Source organism: Theropithecus gelada, chromosome 3 (genome assembly GCF_003255815.1).
Source record: "Theropithecus gelada isolate Dixy chromosome 3, Tgel_1.0, whole genome shotgun sequence".
In the NCBI taxonomy this organism is placed as follows: Eukaryota; Metazoa; Chordata; class Mammalia; order Primates; family Cercopithecidae; genus Theropithecus; species Theropithecus gelada.
The window spans coordinates 119,939,588-119,958,196 of NC_037670.1; the positions used below are offsets into that span (position 1 = coordinate 119,939,588).

Sequence of the window (18,609 nt, forward strand, 5' to 3'; positions counted from 1 at the left end):
ATACTTTTTAAAGTTTGCTTGAAAAATATTTACAGACAGGTATTTTATGTGTGGTCAAACAGAGTCAGACAAAGACACAGAATCTTGCCATTAGCTCTGTCATAAATCTATCATAGGGTTAAATAAAATACTCTGAGCAAAAACTGAGCTTTCTGAATCTTCTTTTACCCTACAGTTAAACTAAATATGTTTGAATCTGAAAATTATATTGCATTGATATAAATACAGGGAAAAAATTATTAACATAACTTCTAAAAAAATCTCAGCAGCTCTTACCAGCAAATAGAATACATACTTTAAATTCTGTTTTATTGGAAAAGTTAGAGTAAGAAAACATTTTGACTTTAATCTTCCTTATCCTCTCCTACATGATTAAATTAAGATAATGAGTGTAAAGCAGAAACAAGTAATGCAAGCCAAGAACGCTGCATTTGGTAACCACTTAAGGCAATGTTTGGTAAAAGTTGACACAATTTATAATCCAACGAAGAGAAATTCCTAAAGTGGAAAAGATGGCCTATTTGAGGTCAAATGATTTTGCCAAGTTGTTTGGGAAGAAGGAAGCATATCTGCCCAAAGCACATTGACTTCTCAAAATGTGGAAGCGGTGGACTAGTAAAGTATAGAGTTTGATGAAAGCTAAAATAGACCACAACTCTCCCAGAGAGTTGGAGTAAATTTTAAAAATATGAAAATTCAATGTAAGATGCGCATATTTGAGCTTAATTAAAAGAGACACTATTTTATATGGTCCTGGATATGCTGATTCAATCATAGGCAGAATCCTGCGTCATGAAAATCTTCATGGGAAAGAGGGTTGATAGATAGGTCTTGAGTTGGAAGTATGAGGTCACTGGTTCATATCCTGAGGAGAAAACCTGGACTTAGTCCACGAAAAACAGCTGCTTTTGTAAAATGCAGTATCTTGCACACAAATGGAATTAAATTAGCTACTGTCATTTTAAGGATTCCACAACTCTCAAAGAGAGGTGGACATTTGGACCCAAGACCTTCAGACATGCTGCTTCAGCATGAAAATATAATTGTCCTCGAAATAAACCAATAACAGGCTTGACCAAAAATATATTGATATAAATGTATTTTCTAAAAATATTGCCTCTTAAAACTTACAGCAAATATAAAGTGACATGTTCTATTTTTTTTTTTTTTCAATTCTAGGCATATGATTGAAATTCTAGGAAACCATCCAGATTTCTTATTTAGACAATATGAATTAATAAATTCATCTGAATTAGATATAAAATATTTATTGCACTAATGTCACCACCTGCCTTTTTTTTTTTTTTTTTTTTTTCCTGAGAGTAAGTCTTGCTCTGTCGCCCAGGCTGGAGTACAGTGGCGTGATCTCAGCTCACTGCAACCTCCGCCTCCCAGGTTCAAGCGATCTTTCTGCCTCACCTTCCTGAGTAGCTGGGATTACAGGTGCCCACTACCATGCCTAGCTAATTTTTGTATTTTTAGTAGAGACGGGGTTTCAACATGTTGGTCAGGCTGATCTCGAACTCCTGACCTTGTGATCCACCCGCCTTGGCCTCCCAAATTGCTGGGATTACAGGCGTGAGCCATCGTGCCTGGTGTCATCACCTGTCTTTAGGTTCTATTTACCTTAAAGAAAGGAGCTTATCTGTATTGACTTTTCAAAATAATTAGCCAAAGAAATGTCTATGATTTTTAACCAATTTCCATCAAACTATTTTCCCCCAAATATTTTGACATCCCAGCTTTACTCATAAATTGTATTGTATTTTTAATAATCAGTTTATTATTAATATTACAGTATCTCTCTAAATATTCCTTGAAAATTAAGTTACACTATATATAAAAAAATGGTTCTATCTTGTATAGAATTGAGAGACTTTTGGTTTAATAAGGTTTCTATAAGGAAATGTCTTGACAGCTAGACCTCCCAAAATCTTTAATATATTTATTTGAAATTAATATAATAAAATATGTAGTGTTCTCCTGGATTCATTTTCTCATGGAACCCTTTCTTCCATTGAACATCACAAGGAACTAGTGTTTTATTGAACATCTCCATAAAGGATTCATTCATTAATATGTATGTTTGCTTTCTTCAAGCAAAGAAATGGGTGAATTGTTCTTAATATGTAAATAGTGTTATGTAAATAGAAAATATTTTTAACTTTTATTTGAACTATTCAAGATTTTATATCAACACGCTTTTCTTGTTTAATATTATGCTTAATTGTAGAGAAGTGTAATAGAAGCTAAAGAGGAAATAAAAGTCTTTGTAATTAAAAGTAAATTTTATTAAAGTACCATTTTAGACCTCAAATGGTATATCTATATTAAAGGGGAAACTCATAGCACAGTTGTTTAAATAACAAAAACACATTTAGGGAAACAGTCACCATAAAACAATGCAAGGCTAAATTTAAGAACCTACTTAAACGTAGAGATTAAAACATGCATCTTTTCATATTTTATGCTGTTTCCTTTGGGGAAAAACAAATCACCTTTTACTCTCATTTACTTGCCACCATATGATCATAAGGTAAGATTTCTAAGGTCAGTAATAACTCTGCTGCAGTGTATATTAAATCAGTGTGTGTCCTTTCCTCTGAATGTTATAAGTGAACTACTGATAGTTCAAATGCTTCCTCTTTCTTTGATGTCCACAAAGATGATAACCAACTGTATGTATGTGGATGACAGGCCTCTCCTGATAGACGCCCTTTTAACTTCAAGTCTGTTGATAATTGGTACTTTTGCAACAAGAGCATTTTCAACTACCTGAATCAAGACTTTCATAGCAATATCACTTACTGGTTCTTGACAGCTAATGAAGTGGCAAAGCAGGGCTGATAAACTCCAGAGCTTATCAAAAGGAGGGTATAGCATTTTTTAGATTCTGATTTACTAAATGAGGTGAAAGTCATTAAGATCATCAAACAAACTCAACTATGAACTTTTAAACTAATTTCTTGGTCTTTTAAGTAGAAGTATTTTTAAGTGGAAGTCATTTTTCCACCTTGAGTACTTAGAAATGATAAAATAACACTTATAATTGGGAAAAGCTAGAATTTTTTCTCAATTTTATAATTCTGCTAGTTTTTGCAACTTTTTTACATTTAAATGCAGTAGCATTTAAGCTAATAAAAACAAATGCCTGCTTTACATAATTATCTTATAGAAAATATAAAAATAAAATAAATTTTTAAAATCTTGGAAATTTTGTGAAAATATATTGCCACTTAGAGACACAGCCAAGTACATAACCTCAGCTTCTAAAGCAATTTCGTGAGGCAGACATACATAAGTAATTATTTTCATAACAATTTATTAATTTGAGGGTAAAGTTAAAAAATAATTCCTACCAGTTATCCTCAAATAAATAATATTTCAATTTTAAATACATAAATCTATTTTCAACTATTCAATCCAAAACTGATTAATGACAATATTGTTATAAAGATGTGATTGACAAAGATATTCATTTTTAAACTCTTTACATGCAAAATAAATATCAGAAAAATGAAAGAATTAAGAAATCAGCAACCTTAGTGATATTACATGACTCTTCTGGTTGCTCACATTGAACTGCCATGAGAGTTTGTTAGAATTTAAGAGCAATAACACTTACTTCCCCTTCTTTCATGTGGAAAGGTGAATTTTACCCTTGTTATTCTCTGCCTTCAAACTAATGTTAGTGTCTCATTTTCAATGAATGTTGTGGCCAGCAGGGATTAAATAGAGATCATATTTCACTCTAAACAAGGTTTATGACTTGTAATTTTAACACTGTTAGTAGTGTTTTGTTTTTGTTTTGCTTTTGTCAATGGTACACAATCATGTTTTATGGTGAAGTAGAGAAGGAAGTTTAATGAGAAATTAGCTTATGCTATATTTTTGCCCAATCTTCAAGAGGTAAAGCTGGTTCTGAATTTGACATTTGACATTGTGGGGATTAATGTTGTGTGTCCTGCATTGGTCTAGAAAATCTTTAGTCTATTGTCCTTTCCAACCCAGAGGTGTGCTTGATTTAATGGGTCCTGGGAGAGCAGGGATTTTCAACAAACAAGCTGGAATTTTAGCTTCATTCAAGGGAATCATGAGTTGTCCTTAGGGGTCTTAAACCAAACCTGGCTCACATAATATTTAACTTCAATCTTACAACATTTCTAAATATGACCCAATTTTAGACAATTACATTAATAGCAAGAAAGTATTTGGAAACAAAATGGAAGAATTTAACATTTTCTCATTTGCCAATTAAGATAAAATCCTTAAGTTGTTATTTGTTTTTTCTCTGCCATCAAAATAATTTCTAGAATCAATACTTTCAGATAGTTTTCACTAAATAATTACTTGGGGAGAGCTGGATATAGTAGAACTTAATCTTGTCCAACTTATCTACATGATAATCCAATTATTCCTTCTTTTCTTTGTATATACAGTTAACTCTTGAACAAGGTGGGGGTTAGAAGAGTTGACCCTTTGTGTAGTCAAAAATCCACATATAAGTTTTGACTATCCAAAAACTTAACTATTAACAGCCTTCTGTTGATCAGAAACCTTACCAATAACACAATCAAGTAACACATATTTTGTATGTTCTATGTACTATATACACTATTTTCTTCTAATTAAGTAAGCTAGAGAAAAGAAAACACTATTAAGAAAATTATTAGAAAGAAAAAATATTTACTCTTCAAGTGGAAGTGGATCATCATAAAGGTCTTTCATCCTTAGTGTCTTGTCCAGTAGCTGGAGGAGGATGAGGAAGAGGAAGGATTCATCTCTCTGTGTTAGGGGTGGCAGAGGTAGAAGAAAATACAAATATAAGTGGAGGCGCATAGTTTAAACCCATGTTGTTCAAGGGTCAACTTAGAAAAGTTATAATATATCAATGAATTGTTATGTACAAATTTCATTAGGGTATCTGACTTCATAAACTCCAAAATGTGTCCACTCCAAAATTAAAGCACACTATTAGGGAAGACAAATTTATAATGTGCTATCATAAATAGGACATAGGACATTATTGTGACTAAGATAACAATGTACCCGGACTACACTGTATGGTTTTCATGAGAGATTCTTTGAATTTGTTGGTTTTCAACATATTGCTCTCCCATCTCCTTCCATCCCTCTGCATGGAGCTCTGATTCAAACGAAATCCTTTTATGGGGAAGCCAGAAGTCTTTGTAATCAAAATGTATTTATTCTAGATAAAGGTGCAGGACATAGCTAGGAATGTCATATCAATGTTCTCTAGAAGCCTCTTTAAAAAAAAAAAAAGAAAGAAAAAAGAAAAGAAAAGAAAAAAGGGGTCGGGGTGTGATGGCTCATGCCTGTAATCCCAGTACTTTGGGAGGCCAAAGTGAGTGGATAACCTGAGGTCAGGAGTTTGAGACCAGCTTGGCCAACATGGCAAAATCCCGTCGCTACTAAAAAAAATACAAAAATTAACCAGGCATGGTGGCTCATGCCTGTAATTCCAGCTACTTGGGAGGCCGAGGCATGAGAATCCCTTGAACCCAGGAGGCAGAGGTTGCAGTGAGCCAAGACCATGCTACTGCACTCCGGCTTGGGCGACAGAGTGAGACACTGTCTTAAAAAAAAGAGAGGAAGGAAAAAAGAGAGAGTAAGAAAGACAAAGAAAAAAATAACCTCTGAAGGAAACAACTATTTTTTAAAATGACAAATTTAAATTGCATTTGCTTATAACACCAGGCACGTTGCAAAAAATGAAGAGAGTAAAACTAGTAAAAGCAGCATGATAAATTATGAGCTATCTAACCCATATGCACTATTGCATGTTCATAAACATATCTACTTTATCCGACTATTCAGTAATCCATTTACTCATTCATTCAATAAGTATATACTAAGCACCTGTTGTCAGACAAATCTACAGTTTAGGTAATTCCTACCACCAGCCACACAAGCCTGCCTCTCTGATCTGGTTACTTGATTGATCCTTGAGTATGTCTATGTGATCTCCTGAGTTCTCTTTCTTTTCACTCTGGGAATTAAATAGACGCTTGCCTCAGATATAAAAGGGACATCCATGAACACTGATAGGAATATGTTCTTCAGTATATTTGCACTTATACAGATCAGTTTTTGTCAATGAATAAGGAAGACTTTTTTCCTCCCCAAAATGTATCTTGGGATGGAAATGATAGAAATATCCTGGATAAAATACTAAGCTTCTTTCTCTAAAAACACTCATTTTGCTCAGCATTAGAACAATTTAAATAAATCATTCTTAGTTTTAAAAATGCCTTATAGTAGACATACGCAACAGGTAATGGGTGACAAAGTGGTTTATCACTATTTATTTCTCCATATGTGAATATTTTCCACTGTTTTGTTACTGGAAAATGTAGTATATATAATTTGTAAATGTCAGAAAACATGTGCTTTCTTTTTTTAAAAAACACCTGCTTTCTTGTAGCCATGTGAAATATGGTTATTTGAAGAACACTCTGAAACATGTGCTGTGTTACAGTAAATAATCGAGCAAGACTGACTGAAAAAATCGTATTTCAACTGTAGGAAGCAGAGAAGCCTCCTCTTTTTCACTTTGCTAATGATAATACAATCCGTACCACTCATAGGTATTTAATGAGCACTTATCAATGGACTGATTGATAATAGAGACTTGCCTATAGAGGAGTCTCATATATTATTAAAATATAAGGCAGAATCAGAAACAAAATTTTGATTTCTAGATTACTAGCCCATCACTCAAAGCATTAAATAAAACCAATGGGAATTTTAAAAGAAGAATCTGCACTTTAATCCTAAATTTTTACTGACTAATCATCTCACACAAAAACGAGTGACCGATGGCAATGCACATTTGAATTATCCATTTTTGTTCATATTATGACATTTACTCGTTTTATGCAATCATTACATTTAAACTCCAGTTATTCCCTTAAGAAGTAAAAATTAATATTGCTCATTAGTTATTTTGTAAATTGTTTGCAACTTTTATTTTTTGCCTATATTCTTGTGCAAAAAGCTACTATCAATATCAGGGACCAGGGAGCAAAAAATGTGGAGAAATATTAAAGTCACAATTTTTCCAGAAAGTTATTTAGAAGGAACATCAAATGTAGAGCCAGGAGACCTATATTTAAATCTGACCTCTGCAACTGTTAATGGTGAAATCATGTATGCTCTTTTCTAAATGCAAGTAGTCAGACTTCAGACAGTCTAAAGATCGTTCTAGATCTTTAATTTAATGATTGATTATCTAGTTAACCATTTCCTCCACGTATAATTTGACCCATATGGCATTGTGCTAACCTTTACATCTAAGTGAACTAATGTGTGTACTCTAATACTCAAGCAGAAAAGTGGCATGCAATTAATTTATGACTGTGTGTTATAATGAAAACACAGTGAGGCATCCATCGGAGGACAGATGTCTGCTAATTCTCAAGTCTTTGATGGGAGAGAGAGCTTGTAACTACAGCTTGAAGCACAAGAAAAGGGAACATAAACTAGAAGCGGGAGGCAGCAACCCAGGTTTAGAAAAGAGTGAATTGTGGAAACTTACAGAAACAGGCATAAAATGAGATAGCAAAACAAGATTAGGGACTGCAACTGCTGTTAATGAGATGGTACTAAGGTAAAGGTGGTGGATGTAGGTCTGTGCTTTGTTTTAATAAAAGCATTACTTTTTTTTTTTTTTTTTTTTTTGACGGTGTCTTGCTCTGTCGTCCAGGCTGGAGTGCAGTGGCATGATCTCGGCTCGCTGCAAGCTCTGCCGCCCAGGTTCACGCCATTCTTTTGCCTCAGCCTCCCGAGTAGCTGAGACTACAGGCGCCCGCCACCACGCCCGGCTAATTTTTTTGTATTTTTAGTGGAGACGGGGTTTCACCGTGTTAGCCAGGATGGTCTCAATCTCCTGACCTCGTGATCCACCCGCCTCAGCCTCCCAAAGTGCAGGGATTACAGGCGTGAGACACTGCGCCCGGCTGCATTACATTTTTGAAATGTCTTCTCATTAATTTATATGTCGGTGACTTGAAGAGTATACTAAAATTGAGAGAAATTAAACATAAAGACAAGTTACTTTGCTGTTTCAGTAGATTTTGTGTTTAATGCTGCTGGCAAAACAGAACTCTCAAGAAATTTATTCATGTGATTATTGTATGTAAAACAACCATAACAGTGCTGAGCACATAGAATTAAAAAACATTAGCCATTTAATTATTTCATAGCCAATTTATAAATAATTTAAGGTTTAGATGGTATAATTTTAATAGTCATTTGAACATAATTTATAACTTAATTAGCAAAGCTAATATATATCCTGACATATAATTTATATTGCCACATTTGCTTTTTCTTAGATATTTTTATCATATTTACTCTTTCTAAAGCTTTTTTGCTTTAAAAAAACAATGTGGTTCAAATCACATATATTGACTCACTTGCTTCTGTGTGTCAGTAATAGGTATATTCCAGGAGTAGGTTCTAGGGCTAGACATACAAAAATAAGTAAAGACAGCATATTTTAACTCTAGAAGGGGAGCTAAGGAGATAAAGCAGTGGTTAATCTACGTATGTACAGGGCACTATGCTTCATAAAGGAAAGCATGATGCATTGTCCCTTAGAAGGTCAAGGAATTCACAAGAGAGGGTTGACGTGGGTCTTGAAAGGTGAATAAATCTACCTAAGCAGGTGAGGGTGGAAGATGGAAAGCACTGGGGAGATAAAGAGCATTCTAATTTGTGAGTCTATAGATGGCATGTCATCGAGCTAATTGGAAATATTCTTTGCGTATGTAAATAAAATACATATTTATATATTGCTGTATATAGGGGTAAACACACATGCATATACACTTACACACACTCTATTGGTGAAGGAGCAAACAAATGAGTATGTCAAATATAAAGAGCCCAAATCACATAGATAATGAAAAATTCTAGCCAGGTTTTAAGGAGGCAAGTAATGTAATATCTGTTTGATTCTGATTCATGCCTTGTTTGAATGAATTTCATTATTAAGAAGTTGTTATTGTCATAGTTTCTTGAATGTTTGCTCTATTTCCTTAAACCTCACTTGTTTGAGAATGACTGGTGATACGTCTCTCATTTGAAAAACAAATTGCTGTGTCACAGATATTTTCACTTAGTTATTTGTGCAAATTGCTTCTCTGGGGACAAATAATGCTGTTTTGAACAAGTATGAGGTCCACCTGATATCCTCCCTTGTACGTGACTCAATTTTCCACATAAATTCCAAATGTATTTTTTCTTTATTTAGTAAATTCCATTAATTATTACTTCTGTAAGAAACTTTTTGGTCTGTAGATTCAACTCTATTTTTATGTTTTATTTCCTAATCTTTCATTTCTATTATCATATTAATCAATTCATCTCTTTCAAAAAATTAGATTTTATTATTACTTAGTTTGTAACTTTTGCAACCAGAATTAATCCTCTGTTTCTTGTGCCAACTCCTCTTCTTTCCTATGCCCTTCATTTACATTTTAGTGAACTTGTTTCCTCCTTCTGACAATGAGGAAATGAGCTGGAGGAATTTGCAGCCTATGATTTTTGTTGTTTTGACTTTAAACACACTGTGATCTTTAATATATTTTCTTCTGGGAATACACCTCACTTTATTTATTATTATTATTATTTTTCATATCTTGATTGGTGTGATTGTTGTGTTTCTCATGAAGCCCCATCAGAAACACCCTGTGGGATAGTCAGGTATTCATACCTTTCACTTTTGCCCTCATACTAATTTACCTACAGTGATATCCTTTAGAAGAAGGATAATGCATACACAATAAATATTGTGCGTGTATGTGAGAGAGAGAGAGAGAAAGAGAGAGACAGAGGGAGAGGGAGATTAGAACAGTATCTAGCTTGGCTTGCCCATGTTAGTTGAAATGATGATTATAATGATGATGACCATGCCTTTATATTTTACCTATACCTTCACTTTTTCTTTTTATTTTCTTTTTTCCTTCCTTCCTCCCTTCCTTCCTTCCTTCCTTCCTTCCTTCCTTCCTTCCTTCCTTCCTTCCTTCCTTCCTTTCCTTTCCTTTCCTTTCCTTTCCTTTCCTTTCCTTTCCTTTCCTCTTTCTTTCTTTCTTTCTTTCTTTCTTTCTTTCTTTCTTTCTTTCTTTCTTTCTTTTTCTGTCTTTCTTTCTTTCTTTCTTTTTCTTTTCTTTCTTTTCTTTCTTTCTTTCTCTTTTCTTTCTTTTCTTTCTTTTTTTCTCTTCTTCCTTTCTTTCTTTCTCTCCTTTCTTTCTCTCTCTCTCTCTCTTTCTCTCTCCTTCCTTCCTTCCTTTCTTTCTTTCTTTCTTTCTTTCTTTCTTTCTTTCTTTCTTTCTTTCTTTCTTTCTTTCTTTCTTTCCTTCCTTCCTTCCTTCCTTCCTTCCTTCCTTCCTTCCTTCCTTCTTTCTTTCTTTCGTGAGACAGGGTCTCACACTGTAATCATAGCTCACAGCAAACTTGAATTCCTGGACTCAAACCATCCTCCTGCTCAGCCTGAGCACACACAGCAACTTTTTTTTTAAGTAGAGATGGGACCTCGCTATGTTGCACAGGCTGGTCTGGAACTCCTGGTCTCAAGTGATCCTCCTACCTTGGCCTCCAAAAGTGCTGGGATTACAGGCTTGAGCCACTGTGTTCGATCTGTACCTCCACTCTTTATGGGCATGTTCCAATAATCTTATAGTCGTGTAGACTCCTAGAGCGTGTTTCTGTAATACAAGCGTTTGTGGATGCAATCTCTATGATTTGTTAACTAATTCTATCCTACTTGGAATATATGGAGAGATATGCCAGATCTCAGTATTTTATATCAAAAAGTTTCAAGTTTCAGTATATTTGAAATATTTCCTTAATAATTAGATATCAATTGGTGTTATTTCTTTATTTAATATGTATATTTTCCTCTTACACTTTTCATCTTTTTTATTTTCCTGAGAGTCAAAAGAAGGGGATAGAATACACATGGTTTTACTCTGTCATCTTGCACCAGTAGAAAGTGCATGTGTTTTGTAGAAAGTTTACTCTGGGGGCAGTATGTAACATGGTTTGTTGGTGTAAACCTGGAAAGGAAGTTCTGTGAGAAGATGATTACTGTAATTGAGGGAAGATATTATGGGGAGTTAAATTAGGACAGTGGCAGTGAGTATGTAAGCAAAAGAAAATACAGGACAAATTATTGTGTTAAGCAAAAATGAAGTGATGGATCAGATCAATGAATGATAAAGAAGGGTCTGACTTGCATGGGTCTGTGATGATTGATACAACAAATTTAAAACATGCAGAAAGGTGATGATGTCAGTAATGGAAAGAAGAAAAAGGAGTGAATTCTGTTTAAGTCATGCAGACTCTGAGATGTTTGTACAATATCTAAATAGAGGTTTCTAGTAAGCCTTTGTTTGGACTTTGGAGGGAAATATCTCTTGGAAGATATATATTTGAGACATGTCAAAATACTGCTAGTGATGAAAGCCATAGTTGTAGATAAGATTAGCCACCAAGTTATCAATGTGTAAAAAGACCAAGTACAGAGCAAATAAAATGATATAAATATGCAAGAGCTGTTAGCTAAAGCAAATTATATGAGAGTGAAAGGTAAAAAACTTTTCAAAAATCAGTTCTTAGTATTTTCCAAAATATACCCTCCTTAGTAGTGATTATGGATAAAAACAGAAAGACCCAGACCTTTGATGTCAGATGGAAATAGTTATCTTAACTCTACATCATACTAGCTCTGTGACCTAGGATATTCCTGATAGCCTAACTAACTGAGTCAATTTCCTCATGAGAAAAAAATGGGAATGAACTCCTATTAACTTCCTTAACTATAGTTAGCCTCTTTTTGTTGTTGCTTTTACTGATTTAGGTTTTGCTTCTCTAAAGGTATTTGTCTACGTTTGCATAAAAGTTTTTATTATTCTTTTTATTTTTTATTTTTTATTTATTTATTTATTTTTTTTTTTTTGAGACGGAGTCTCACTGTGTCTCCCAGGCTAGAGTGCAGTGGCGCGATCTCGGCTCACTGCAAGCTCCGCCCCCCGGGTTCACGCCATTCTCCCGCCTCAGCCTCCCAAGTAGCTGGGACTAAAGGCGCCCGCTACCGCGCCCGGCTAGTTTTTTGTATTTTTAGTAGAGACAGGGTTTCACCATGTTAGCCAGGATAGTCTCGATCTCCTGACCTTGTGATCCACCCGCCTCGGCCTCCCAAAGTGCTGGGATTACAGGCTTGAGCCACCGCGCCCGGCCAGTTTTTATTATTCTTAATACTCCACATAGTTTTTAGTCAAGGTCTATGTGTTATATATAATATGGACTAAATGTGTTTTTGTTGACTTTAGTAGGTGAATGATAGTTAAGTGATAAAAATCTGAATCATAAAATTAGATTATGAACAACTTACTTTACATAAATAGTTTTCACATATACAAAATGAAAAATAAATTCATATAACATATAGTTCTGCCCTTGAAGTTTTATAAGCATATTTGAGGAAAAATACAGTGTCTCTCCCTGACAACATGGCCTAGGACACTTGTGTCTTGTGTGGAGTCTAGAAGTATGGGAGTTGGACTTGGGATGAGAATGAACCTTTACTAGTTGTACAAAGCTCAGGTACATGCATCTTGTACTTTAATTTGGTACATATACATCATGGAATACTATGCAGCCATAAAAAAATGAGACCATGTCCTTTGCAGGGACATGGATGGAGTTAGAGGGTATTATCCTTAGCAAACTAACACAGGAACTGAAAACCAAATACTGCATGTTCTCACTTATAAGTGGGAGCTAAATGATGAGAACACGTGGACACATAGAAGGGAACAACACGTAGAGGGGAACAACAACACACATAGAGGCTTATTGGAGGGTAGACGGTGGGAGGAAGGAGAGAAGCAAGATATATAACTAATGGGTACTAGGTTGAATGCCTGAGTGATGAAATAACCTGTACAACCAACCCCCATGACATACATTTACCTATGTAATAAACCTGCACATCCTGCACATGTAACCTGAACTTAAAATACACGTTAAAAAAAAAAAAAAAGAAAGTCTATACAAGTAAAACCAATTATTCATATTAACTAAAAATAAGCATCTGGCAGAGGAGAATCCTGGCATAAATTCAGTGGATAGAGACATTAGAGTACAGAACATCAATAAATACAAAGGGAAAAGTTGGAAGAAGAGCTTGGAAACATGTCCTAGGAAAAGGTAGTAGAGCTGTGTTTCATAGATTGCTGTGGCCTCTGGCACCAACTGGAGAGACTAGTCAAGGCAAAACTTAGTAACAGATCAGGATGTGTAAGCTTGATGCATATTTTAAGTGTTTACTACGATAGAAGTTAGAAGATAATTTTTAATAAATGGACTCAAACAATACTTAGCAAACAGTGTAGAATGAAAGAATATTCTCAGCATCACCGAATAAATAAAAGCATATAGATCCCCACTGGTATTGGCTCCATCTACACAATGACAAGATGCAGTGACCAGAAATAGTAGGAGTAGAATTCATCCTCCACACAGTTACCTTAGAGCTGTATTTGCCAAACATCAGTCTGTGGAAAGGTCCTAATCTTGCGTATAATAAAGTGTTAGAAACTAGTCCTTGGTGAAATAAAGAAAATAAATAGAATTTTTCCATTATGCAAATATATTTATCACTGAAGATTATTCATTGTTCATGTCTTTGCTCATTTTGATCATTTTCTTCATAAAATAAAATGGCTACCCCCTCCTTTTTTTCCTAATGAAATGACAATGATAGCAAATAGTCCTTGCCTTTGTTTCTTTTTTGTTCTTATAGTACAAGAAAAAGTTGTGAACCTTTATTTCAGCCTCTATTCTTGAACTTTTTTGGTTCATGAAATTAAAAATAAAATCTAGGAAGTACTAAAATATAGGATCTAAAATTGTCGGACCTTACTGAACTTTCCAATATTTACAAATATCTAGATGTGGTCATCATGTAGCCAAAATGTTTTGGCTTCATATAGACTCAGCCTTTGACTACTTTCATTGGGTTCTTTGACTGTTCTATGAAAAGGACAAAGTTCAAGTCATGGAAAAAGGACATAAGCCTAAAGCCATCAATGAATACAGGCAATTCATTTGAGTCCAGCAACTGGTGGGGTCCTATTACCTTTCATGTTACAAAACTTAGAAGGGAAAAAGAGAGACAGAAAAATGTAACAGAAGTCAGAAATATAAAGAACAGGGTGGATATTGTCTAGATTTGAAGGTCAAATATACAGGAATTCTTCATCCCACTATAAAAATTCTAGTTCTGGGCAGTCCTGCAAACCAGAAATCTGTATTCATTTCATTGCCTTTTTGAGAATCTGACCCAGTCATTGTAATGTAACCATCTTTGTAAATCTGTGTTCATCCTAAAGGAAATCAGAACATAACAGGAAACATAGAGTTTTGTTATGTAGGGGTGAATCATCTTTTATTATTTTTGTGTAAGTGTTCTCAATCATCATGCATGATTTTGGTGTAAGTGTTTTTTCTTTCCATATAACAAAACACATGCATAAGAAGAACACTAGTTTAGAAAATAACCTTTAATATCTCAAATGTGGGACTGATAGTGATTGCTATGAATTTCTCCCTTCAAATGCTTGTTTTCAAAAGTAAATATACATTAGAGATTATGATTACTCTGGGGGGAAAAGCAAATATGAACATTTATAGATAAATAGAATAAAAATTAGAATTGACTCATTATAAAATATGTTTTTTTCTCCCATGATTAACTGGTAGCATATTATAGATCAATTATAATTTATTCTTTTGTAACATACTCTTAAATAGAAATCTGTCAAATGGACTTTATATATGAGTCTTGAATTTCATGAGACTCCTCTATCTTGTGAAACTACATCACAAGAGAGTACAATTTATTTATAATTGAAAACACTACACTTGAAATTATTTAAGTTGATTTTTTTGGCCTTGCCAGCTATATACACTAAAGCTTGTCATCTTCATTGTCTTATATTATATAATAGTAAGAATGGTGACAATAATTAGCACTTATTGAGCACAAACTGCCTGTCTCTGTCTGGTTTTACAGTCAGTGTGTTTTCCATGCTGTCATTAAGCAACTCATAAATACACTAAATCCTCTGGTGAATCTGGAGTGAACAGAATGCTTCTTTACTCACCTTCCAAATTTAAGAATACATACTTTATTAAAGAGTGTTCTGAAATGGCATCTTTAATTACAATCCTACATTTGCTTCTCTTATAATTCGACACAGCGTGTGGAAGTTGAAGTAATCTCTCAACCAGAGAAAAACAATTACACTCAAAGAGAATTAATGCCTTTAAAAGCTTTGTCCTACTCAGATTCACCATAGTCAAATTAATTTTATAGAAACTTCGGTTGTTTTTTAAAAATAACAATTGTTGTTTAACTGAATAGGAGCATAGGTAAGATGTAAGAAGTTAGAAGAATACTACACATTTCACATTAGTGAATTTTACTATACTTCCCATAGCAGTTTATGTCATTGTAAGATACATAAATGAAACAAAAGAAAGACTTAAAATGCTGAAGGAGTACATTCAAAGTTATTTACTATCAGATGCAGCTAATTGTCTCTACATCTAGGAAAGTCAAAGTCATGCATTAACTGAGGAAAACAAATTACTGAAGAATCTGAGAACTAGATTTGGAAAAAAAAAAAAATGTGTTTGATTTTAACCCACATTTCTATTTAATCTAATAAAATTTCACCCAATTTCTATTTAATCTCACACTGGAAAGTAGTGATATAACCTAAGCAATCCAGAATTTGTATTGTTCACTGACATTTGTTTTTAAGACTCTTCTCTAAGTTATAAAGCAATATAAAAAGCTCGTGTTGGAGAAGAACACCTAAAGGATTTGGAGTGAAAGGAACAATGAGACAAAATTAAGCACATTTGAGAGCAATGGAAAACAGCTACTAACACATATGCCAGGAAAGTATTGTCTTTTTTAAAAAATCAAACTGTTGAGAAGTAACACTTTAAAACTGTGGTTTGTTTTCATGATGATTTCAAATATAAGCCACCAAAAACTTCCATAAATTGTCTGTACGTAGGGACCAATAATTCTGTCCAAACTAATTTGCAAAATTCACCCTAGAACATATTTTTCAATTGAGAAAGTATTTTCATTGTTTGGAACTGTGATATAGAAAGTCATTCCTTTTATTATTTAGAATTGAGAATACATACATTGGAAAAGAAGAAGGAATACTTTATTGTTCTTAAAATGTCATTACATTTAATATTAGTGTAAATCAAAGAACATATTGCTATTCTTATTTTCCCTCTACCAAACAAAATTACTGATGTTAACAAATTAGGACACTTAGTAAGATAGGTTATATATATATATATACACACACACCCACACACACACACACACATATTTATATATGTAGTTTTCAGTCTACTCCATCTGGACTGTAATTTGCTACATCTGGTCAAGAAGATCAACCTACAAATATTTAACCTCTACTTATACAAACAGGAAATATTTAATTGAGTGCTTACTAGGAAATGCTTGTTCTAGGTTTTTTACAGGCTTTATCTAATTTCACCTCAGTGACTCTTAAAAGATACATGAACTCTTAAAAGATACATTATTCACCCCATCTTCTATAAAACTTGGGGCCAGGGAGTTTAAGGAACTTGTCCTCATTTGTACACCTAAAAAATAAGTACTGTGGTGATGCTTGTGTTCTTACTTATAGTTGTATAACTCCAAAATCTATAGCTATAGTATTTATTTTCCTACAACTTCTTCCAATTAATGCTTAGAGATCCCCTATGTAGTTTCTATGCATTTGCAATTAAAATCCATTCTTGTATCTCTTACATGACCCTTTAATTGCTTAATATCTTTATGTAATTTTTTTGGTTTAAGCCGAGGTGGCCTTTTTTTTTTTTTTTTTTTTTTTTTTTAAGTTTGTGGGCTTTTTTTTCTTTTTTAAGTTTGGCCTCTCTGAAACTAAGGTAGAATTATAGATCTTAGAATTGGAAGTAAGGATGAAGGGCATCCATTTGATAAACAGATCTTTTCTAATGACCATTCAATCAGGGCCTGAACATATCCAGTGACAGAGCCCTTGCCTCTGGCAGCAGCCCATTTCCATCCTCACACAACTCAGAGTGCCTGAAATTTCAGTCTTTTGACTCTGCGTAGTGTAGCATTGATCAGTTGTAATATTTGGGGTGCCAATGAAATGAATGTTATGTCTTTTTTTTTTTGAGACTGAATGTTGCTCTCTCACCCAGGCTGAAGTGCAGTGGTGCAACCTCGGCTCACTGCAACCTCCACCTCCCGGGTTCAAGCAATTCTCCTGCCTCAGCCTCCCGAGAAGCTGGGATTACAGGCACCCACCATCACGCTCGGCTTATTTTTTGTGTTTTTAGTAGAGATGGGGTTTCACCATGTTGGCCAGGCTGGTCTTGAACCTCTGACCTTATTATCTGCCCGCCTTGGCCTCCCAAAGTGCTGAGATTACAGGCGTGAGCCACCGTGCCCAGCCAATGACTTCCATTTCAATTAAGATATTATGTAGTGGATTATCTGTCCCTCTTCTCTGGAGACTAACCCCTCTCATTTATTTCAGCTGTGATTCACATGAATTAAACTCTTTTCTTTCCTTCCTTCCTTCCTTTCTTCCTTCCTTCCTTCCTTCCTTCCTTCCTTCCTTCCTTCCTTCCTTCTTCCCTCCCTCCCTCCCTCCGTCCCTTCCTTCCTCTCCTGCTTCTTTTTTGTGTGTGTGGGGGGGGAGTGGGGTGTGGTAGGGAGTAAGGCCAATCTAGTAGTATACTATTTCTCATGAAGAAATGAGAAAAGTATCTTTTAACAATTAGTTAACAATTTTTGCCTATAGGATAGGTAAATATACAAAAAGATAGATATTCCATTTTACGTTGTTGACCTAGTAATATGAAAAAAACATGTGAGTTAGGCATGATGAGCTATTAATTATCTGTTTCCTGAGGGAATGTTCATTCTGGTAGATAAGATTGCAATAATTGACAGTGGGATGCAGGTTATAAGAGTAATTCAAGCAAAATGTAACAGGAAGCTCTCTGAGAATTTCTTGGCAGTTGCATTTGAACTAGCTTTAAGCGTGGATCTATTCTGTAGCTGTCAGAGTCAGGAAAAATAGTAACAAAGGCCAAGGAGTGAATGAGCACAGTGCATGACTTTCCGCATGATAGAGGACATGAGAAGTACTGGGATAGGGTCTAAACTGAAATGATAGTGACCTGATCTTTAGTGTTAAGTTAAAGAGTATGAATTTTATCCTCTGTTGAAATCATATTTTTGATGATAAAATGATAAAATGAAGAGGTCAGTAGGACAAATAGATAAAACAAGGCAATCGGTCACATGACTAATATATGTTTCCTGATGTTAACAGCTGGAACAGGTGTTAGAACAGGTCTACATTGCAGCTTTCTGTCTTTGGAAGGCACATCGCATTCTACATTTTGTGTGTGCTGCTGAAAGTTTCCTAATAAGTGTGCACCCGAAAAATCTAAAGTACTGATTCAGGACATAGAGTTTTG

The 18,609-nt window shown here is 34.5% G+C and overlaps 1 protein-coding gene across 1 annotated transcript in view; it reads left to right on the forward strand.

Moving 5' to 3' along the window:
• The window catches only part of SEMA3A (semaphorin 3A), a 525,967-nt gene that overhangs the window by 345,134 nt on the left and 162,224 nt on the right, over positions 1–18,609 (forward strand). The gene's annotated exons all lie outside the window — the stretch shown is intronic.